We start from the raw sequence: 9,099 nt of genomic DNA, 5'->3' as shown, positions 1-9,099 counted from the left end.
GTGGCGTCATTTTATGCGTCCTAGTGACCACTGCAAAAGACGGAAGTGGGATACGGCAATTATCTTGGAGAACCCTTCACGAACAGGGCTATCTCGTCCGGAGTTCTATGGCTTTTAGGGGAAATGAGTAGGAAACGGCCCGTTTCACCACATAGTTTGTCGGAACGAGGCCATATTTGGCACGTGCGTGGGCCTTAGGATGGGAAGCAAGGCCCCGGTCGCGGATTTCCAATCCGAACCACGGGCGACGGTTTTTCCATTTTCGGGGTGCCGGAAGGGCTTTTTTTTGTGAAGCAGCTACATGGCGCGCATTTCAGTATCGCGCGGGACCTCCGCGGCGGTAGGATACCTCCTACGCACCACCTATCACATGCCATATGCGCGCGGAAGCCATCTCGGGAATCCCACCCGCTTCCCGCGGTGCCCAGAATCCGCCGGAAACCGTCCGGATTTGAACCGGGGCGACACTTTCCTTCGCTCAATAAATGGAGGGAAAAATGTTTTTAGGTCTAGGACGCGTCATTTTATGTGCTAAATGTTTTCCGTTTCGCGCGTTGGCGGACGGGTGCACGCGCGCGCCGGTGCGGCCATACCGCATGTCCGGCGGCCCCGTTTTGCGCAGTTGGCAAAGCAAACGGAGCCAAAATCGAGCGGAGCCGCGTGGCGTCATTTTATGTGTCCTAGTGACCACTGCAAAAGACGGAATCGGGATACGGCAATTATCTTGGAGAACCCTTCACGAACGGGGCTATCTCGTCCGGAGTTCTATGGCTTTTAGGGGAAATGAGTAGGAAACGGCCCGTTTCACCACATAGTTTGTCGAACGAGGCCATATTTGGCACGTGCGTGGGCCTTAGGATGGGAAGCAAGGCCCGGTCGCGGATTTCCAATCCGAACCACGGGCGACGGTTTTTCCATTTTCGGGGTGCCGGAAGGGCTTTTTTTGTGAAGGGCTACATGGCGCGCATTTCAGTATCGCGCGGGACCTCCGCGCGGCGGTAGGATACCTCCTACGCACCACCTATCACATGCCATATGCGCGCGGAAGCCATCCGGGAATCCCACCCGCTTCCCGCGGTGCCCGCGAATCCGCTGGAAAGCGTCCGGATTTGAATCGGGCGACACTTTCCTTCGCTCAATAAATGGAGGGAAAAATGTTTTTAGGTCTAGGACGCGTCATTTTATGTGCTAAATGTTTTCCGTTTCGCGCGTTGGCGGACGGGTGCACGCGCGCGCCCGGTGCGGCCATACCGCATGTCCGGCGGCCCCGTTTTGCGCAGTTGGCAAAGCAAAAGGAGCCAAAAATCGAGCGGAGCCGCGTGGCGTCATTTTATGCGTCCTAGTGACCACCGCAAAAGACGGAAGTGGGATACGGCAATTATCTTGGAGAACCCTTCACGAACAGGGCTATCTCGTCCCAGTTCTATGGCTTTTAGAAATGAGTAGGAAACGGCCCGTTTCACCACATAGTTTGTCGAACGAGGCCATATTTGGCACGTGCGTGGGCCTTAGGATGGGAAGCAAGGCCCCGGTCGCGGATTTCCAATCCGAACCACGGGCGACGGTTTTTCCATTTTCGGGGTGCCGGAAGGGCTTTTTTTGTGTAGCTGCAAAAAGGCGGGCATTTCAGTATCGCGCCGCACCTACGGGAGGAGGAAGGCTACCTCCAACGCAACACCAATCACATGCCAGTTGCGCGCGGCCGCCTTCTGGGACTCCCACCCGCTTGCTGCGGTGCCCCGCCGAATCCATTGAAAGCTGTCCGGATTTGAACTGGGCGACACTTTCCTTCGCTCAATAAATGGAGGGAAAAATGTTTTTAGGTCTAGGACGCGTCATTTTATGTGCTAAATGTTTTCCGTTTCGCGCGTTGGCGGACGGGTGCACGCGCGCGCCGTGCGGCCATACCGCATGTCCCGGCGGCCCGTTTTTGCGCGATTGGCAAAGCAAACGGAGCCAAAAATCGAGCGGAGCTGCGTGGCGTCATTTTATGTGTCCTAGTGACCACTGCAAAGACGGAATCGGGATACGGCAATTATCTTGGAGAACCCTTCACGAACAGGGCTATCTCGTCCGGAGTTCTATGGCTTTTAGGGGAAATGAGTAGGAAACGGCCCGTTTCACCACATAGTTTGTCGGAACGAGGCCATATTTGGCACGTGCGTGGGCCTTAGGATGGGAAGCAAGGCCCCGGTCGCGGATTTCCAATCCGAACCACGGGCGACGGTTTTTCCATTTTCGGGGTGCCGGAAGGGCTTTTTTTTGTGAAGCAGCTACATGGCGCGCATTTCAGTATCGCGCGGGACCTCCGCGCGGCGGTAGGATACCTCCTACGCACCACCTATCACATGCCATATGCGCGCGGAAGCCATCTGGGAATCCCACCCGCTTCCCGCGGTGCCCCGCCGAATCCGCTGGAAACTGTCCGGATTTGAACTGGGGCGACACTTTCCTTCGCTCAATAAATGGAGGGAAAAATGTTTTTAGGTCTAGGACGCGTCATTTTATGTGCTAAATGTTTTCCGTTTCGCGCGTTGGCGGACGGGTGCACGCGCGCGCCCGGTACGGCCATACCGCATGTCCCGGCGGCCCCGTTTTGCGCAGTTGGCAAAGCAAAAGGAGCCAAAAAATCGAGCGGAGCCGCGTGGCGTCATTTTATGCGTCCTAGTAACCACTGCAAAAGACGGAAGTGGGATACCGCATGTTCCACGTGCCCGATACGGCCATACCGCATGTTCCACGCGCCCGGTTAAAGGGGGAGATCTACGGGCCTCTGAGGTTAGGGTTTCATGTACCAGAGGGAATCTGCAGGTAAGATGCTATAATTATTTTACTACTAGTATATTATTGTTAGAACTTAGAAGAAACAATGAAAGAAAAAAAAACAAAAATTTAAAAAAAATCATTATGCCGAGGGGGGCCCTAGGCGTATCTGGGGCCCTAGGCGTATCTGGCAACCCTAACATTAATCCAGGGTCCACCTGGTCGGCCCGGGCGAAACAGCTACCCCGAGGGTGGCCCTCGGCGTATGGGCGCGACAGGGTAACCCGAGGGTGGCCCTCGGCGTATCTGGGGATTTGGATAACAAGCACCTGGTCGGCCACGCACGCGCGCTCGCGTTTTCCTCCTCCCGCTCGCGTTTTCCTCCTCCCGCGCGCCCGCTCCTCCCTCAGCCGCCGCCCGCCTCCCGAGCCGCCGCGCCGCCGCCCGCCTCCCGAGCCGCCGCGCGCCGCCACCCGCCGGCACCCGCCGTCCCCGCCCCTCCCTGCCGGTCGCGGCCGCCGCCGACCCGCCGCCGGCCGCCGCCCGCCCCTCCACGACCCGCCGTCCCCGCCCCTCCCTGCCCGTCGCCAGCCGCCGCCGTCGCCGGCCGCCGCCCGCCGCCCGCCGCCAGCCGCCGCCCGCCCCCCAGCCCCTCCTCTCGCAGGCCACCGCGCCCCTCGGCCCTCTCCTCCCGCGCCACCCCGGCCATCGATCTCCTCCCGCAGGTATATGTTAGTGTTAGTTAGTGTTAGGATTAGTTAGTTAGTGTTAGTTAGTTAGGATTTGTTAGTTAGTTAGTTAGTTAGAAATAGAAATTTGTTAGCTGTTAGTTAGTTAGTTAGGATTTTTTTGCTTAGTTAATCTGTTAACAGGAGGTTTACAGTAGTAGCTACAAGGAACACATCCATGTATGTTAGCTTCTTCGCTACTACTACAGTACATGGTTTGCTCCAAATTATACTAAGACTGGCCCGAATTCATATCTTACCCGAGTTAGTTAGGATTTTTTTGCTTAGTTAATTTGTTAGCCGCCACCGGATTGTTTAGTAGAAATATGTCTAATAATGTGAATTTGGTGAATTTGTAATAGGCCATGCCGTGACCGCCTCTTCGTGAGCACCCCGGCGTGACGATCCCGGATCTTGACGCGCTTCTCGCCGGTTGTTCCACTACTTCCTCTACAGCCGAGGGTGAGCAAAATTTCGAACTTCTTCTCCGCATTTTATTTATGTCACTAGATTCATTTTCCAAGTCAAGTTGCGTAACCTAGGTGTCACTTCCCGTCCTCAAGCGTTACGTGGATAAATATGCATTAGTGGTCGGCATATTTTCAACCGTAACGCTTGCGGCATTTACGGGACAGTCGGCGGATCCGTAGTTGGGTACGTTCTCCATGCTCTGCTCCGGTCCGAGTCAGGATTTCGGCAGCGCCTCACCGTTGTTCTCCGGATGCACATCCTCTTGTCTTTTTGGCGAGACGTGTATCGGGAGAGCAGCGGGGAGGTGCTGCCGAAATTTTGACTCGGACCGGGGTAGAGCATGGAGAACGTACTCAATCTACGGATCCGGCGGCTGCTAGGAGCCCACCTAGTAGAGATGTAGGTTGATGCATTCGTTTTGCCTGTTAAAAAAATTAAAATATGATGCATTTTCCTATTTGATATAAATGCTATGCTTGTCGTTTGGCTTCCAATAGAGCGAGAGGATGGCTGATAATGGATGGATGTACACCGGCCGTGTTAGTGCGACTAATAAAACAGATGAGTGGATAAGGAAGACTTGGCATTTAGTGAAGGAGTTGGCGCGTGGTACAAAACAGAAGGTTCAGCCACTTTGCCCGTGCAATCGTTGCTTGAAGCATCACCGTCGTGGAAAGGATGACATGTTTAAACACCTTCTGCAATATGGGTATATGCCTCGTTACGTCACGCAGATCGACTTTGATGAGCACGAACGTGACAGAGGTGAGGTGATGCGGCAGCGGCTCAATGGCAATGAGTACGATGGGGTTAGAGACTTTCTAGATGATCTTGTCGATGCCCACATGCCAGAGTCGCCACCTTCACGGGAGGAACCGCCAGAACCGGAGGAACCAGAGCCAGCCGCGAAGGCCTTCTATGATATGATAGCCGCTGCTAAGACGCCTCTGTACGATGGCGCCGAGATTTCTCAGCTCGATGCCATCTCCCAATGTCTAGCCGACAAGACCCGGTACAACACCACCCGTGACGGCTTCGAAGCAAGTCTGAAAACAACTGGTAACATGTTGCCCAAAGGGCATTGTCTGCCTAAAAGCCTGCACGAGACGAGGCAACTCATGTCGGCGCTCAACATGGATTATCAAAGGATAGACTGTTGTGAAAATGGCTGTGTTCTCTTCTGGAAACAGTTTGCGGAGGACAAGTACTGTCCCATTTGTAAGGCCTCTAGGTATGAAGAGGTAACGGGAAAGGATGGTCAGGTGAGGCAGTCAAAGATCGCAAAGTCGATTCTTCGGTATCTCCCATTCATAAAAAGAATCCAGCGGCTTTACTTGACTGAGGAGACCGCCAAACAGATGACGTGGCACAAGATGGGGACTCGAATAAAGGACAATCAGGGGCGGACGAAGATGGGACATCCATCTGATGGCAATGCATGGAAGAACTTTGATAGAAAATACCCCCATATGGCAGCAGATGCTCGGAATGTCAGTGCGATAGCTACGGATGGCTTCAATCCATATGGTATGTCGAATTCCAATTACGGTTGTTGGCCCGTGTTTGTAATTCCGCTCAATGTCCCTCCCGGAGTCCTAATGACGAGGAAGACCATGTTTACGTCGCTGATCATTCCGGGGCCCCATTACCCGGGGAAGAACTTGAGTGTCTACATGCAGCCGATTGTGGAAGATTTGAACCACTCTTGGCACCACGGGACGTTGACGTACGACCAGAGCATCGAAGACAAACTTCGCATGAAAGTTTGGTTGCGATTATACCATGCATGACATGCACAGGTACGCCCTAACATGTGGATGGTGTACAGCTGGTAAATGGCCATGCCCGGTGTGCGAGCATCGACTTGAGTTCCGGTGGCTAAATCCGGGTCGCAAGTATGTTGAGTTTGACACGAATCGGCAGTACCTCAAAGGTAGGCATCAGTTCCTAGAAGACAAAAAGAACTTCAAGAAAGGCAAAGTTGTGCATGAAGTAACAGAGGTGCCAAAGTTCGATGGTATAGCTGTTGATGCCGAGCTACGTGCTCTCGTGCCAGCGGCATCGGAATCTGGCCATCAATTTGAGGGATATGGTGTAACGCACAACTGGACTCACGAGGCAGCCTTAACGAAGCTCGAGTATTACAAGGACCTCGAACTGCCCCATAACATCGATGTGATGCACACCGTAAAGAATGTCGCGGAGTCCTTATTTCACACGTGCCTAAACATTCCCGGGAAGTCAAAGGATAATGTCAAGGCTAGAGTTGATGTTGAGAAGCTCTGTGATAGGAAGAAATTACACATGCAACGTCCTGCGGCGTCGAAAGAATTGGTTCAAGCCGCACGCCGACTTCTGCCTTGATTCCATCCAAAAGAAGGAGGCATTCAAGTGGCTAAAATACGTTGTGATGTTCCCTGATGGTTATTGTTCGAATATGAGCAAGGGAGTCAATCTTTCGACGGGAAAAGTCACCGGGCTCAAGAGTCACGACTATCATATATGGATTGAGCGGCTGATGCCGGTGATGCTTCGAGGGTATCTCCCCGAGAAAATATGGCGAGTGCTCGCGGAGTTGAGCCATTTCTTCCGCACGCTCTGTGCTAAGCAGATATGTCCTAAGGTTATTGAGAAGCTGCAAGTTCAAGTGCCGGAGTTGTTATGCAATTTGGAGATGATCTTTCCGCCAGGCTTCTTTACTCCGATGGCACATCTCATTGTGCACCTCGCAAACGAGGCACTATTGGGTGGCCCAGTGCAGTTTCGGTGGCAGTTTTGTATTGAGAGAGAGTTCAAGTATATTCGGAAGATAACTGGAAACAAAGCCAAGATTGAAGCATGCATAGCTGAGGCAACGTGCCTTCGGGAGATGGCAGATGCCGCAACAACGTACTATCCTGATGAAGTTCCCACTCTGCATAACCCGGTCTCTCGTTACAATGTCGACGTGCCCATGAATGACCCCAAGCTTCAACTATTCCAATGTCCCGGTGGCAAGGCTGGTAAAGGACAAAAATATAGATTGGAGAGGGAAGAGAAGGATTGCATAATGCTCTATGTGCTTATGAACATGAAGGAAGTGGTGGGGGGGGACGACGACGATGGCGGTCACGATTTCATTAGGTAACATGGTGTAATGCTTATTGTATCTAGTTTCGATCACCTACACTCAACTCGGTCTAATGCTTATTGTATCCTTTCAGCGAATTCACGGATGAACAGTGGTGGCTTCCGCGCGATCCCACGGGCGCGGAGTTGGAGACTCTGCGAAAGAGGGTGCTCCCGAAGTAAAAATAAACTTTGTGTCTTGGTTCATGAAAAAAGTAATGTCTAAGCTGTCCCTCTTACCTACCAATATGTGACTTGTCCCTGTTATTCCACGTAACTAATGCACACAACAAATTTGAACCGTGATTGTAGGGAGCTGATGCAAACGTTGAGATGACGGATGAGTTGAGATGTGTTTCCCAAGGTTGTAACCGTGACGTCATGAAGTATGAGAAGTATGACGTGAATGGGTTTCGATTCCATACGAGAGACACACCGAAGGGCCGGGCGAATCCAAAAACGATAAATACTTGGTGTCTTCACTAAAGGATCCGATACCTTTGATTACTACGGGAGGTTAGAGAATGTATACGAGCTGACCTTCAACCGTACAAACAAACAACTCAATCTCGTTGTGTTCAAGTGTCATTGGTTCGACCCAAGAGGTGGACAGAGAATTACCAAGTCCATTGGGTTAGTTGAAGTTAAGCCTTCCACCACCTATACAGGAGCCGATGTCTATATTGTTGCTCACCAATCCAAGCAAGTGTAGTATGTGCCGTACCCATGCCGGAAGCGGCCCTCAACGGCTGGGAAGTCGTGTTCCAGGTATCGCCACATGGTAACCTACCGATTCCCTCCGAGGACGATTACAACAACATTGACCCCTGTAACATACGAGGGAATTTTCTATCAAGAGGAAGAGGACTTCGGGCACTTTGAGTTAGAATGTGTTCTTGAAGAGGACCTCGGGAACGATGCAGAAACTCGTGGTGAGTCAGTGGTGGATCTAAAGGACATAGATATGCTCGAGAAGTTACAAGTGGAAGATGATAGCGATGATGAGCCTCCACCCGTCTATCAAAATCCAACTTACTACTCAAAAGATAGTGATAGTGATAGTGGCAAGGAGAAAGAAAATGAGATTGACGATGAGATTGATGACGGCTGGTGAGGGTCTTTTATGTGTTTATATTTCAACATGCTTCTTATTTGTTTAGTATCTTTATGCTTAGTATTTATATTTTTTTCAACATGCTTCTTTATTGCTTAGTATCTTTATGCTTAGTATTTATATATTCTTGAACATGCTTCTTAATTGTTTAGTGTCTTTATGCTTACTATTTATATATTTTTCAACATGCTTCTTAATTGTTTTCTCTTTCTCAATGCAGGTGATTGAACAATATGAGCGGCGGCAAGGAGGACTCATCGAGCTTGCTTAAGAAGATGCAACAACGCAAGAACAATGTTAGAAGGAGTGAGAGGGAACCGCGTCGCAATCCGCGTTACGAGGACTTTGCGGTAGGAGGAGGAGGACGAGGACGAGGACGAGGACGGGGACGAGGTGGTGGAGCTGGAGGTGGCTTGGGAGGAGGTGGAGGTGGAGGTGGAGGTGGCTGGGGAGGACCGGACTTTGAGCCACCACCCTCGGCTTCAGGCGACGTTGCTTCCGGGTTCTTTTTGGAGGGGACGTCTAGAGAGGAGGCGGAGACGGAGTCTAGAGCCGAGGAGGACTCTAGCCGCGGGTTTGAGACTCCGGAGGAGGATGGGCGGCCGAAGGCACTGAAGATTCGTGGGGAAGCGAGAGTCCCCGACGAGAGGAAGGAGCCTAAGACCCATGAGGCGAAGACCCTTATAATTCCTGCGCCTTTGAGTAAGTGTACTAATTTGGCAATTTCGATTTTCATGTACTAATGTTTGATTTTCATGTACTAATGTTTGATTTTCATGTGCTAATGTTTGATTTTCATGTGCAGCAATTGGATATTTCCTCCGGGGGTCAAGGGGCGCCTGCCTAGCAGCATGATTGGAGCTTTGCTTAGGAAGTTCTGGCCGGGCAAGTACTATCCCCTCGGCACTGTCCCAG

Source organism: Lolium perenne, chromosome 4 (genome assembly GCF_019359855.2).
Source record: "Lolium perenne isolate Kyuss_39 chromosome 4, Kyuss_2.0, whole genome shotgun sequence".
In the NCBI taxonomy this organism is placed as follows: Eukaryota; Viridiplantae; Streptophyta; class Magnoliopsida; order Poales; family Poaceae; genus Lolium; species Lolium perenne.
The sequence above is the reverse complement of the archived record's forward strand: the minus strand, read 5'-3'. Positions refer to the sequence as shown.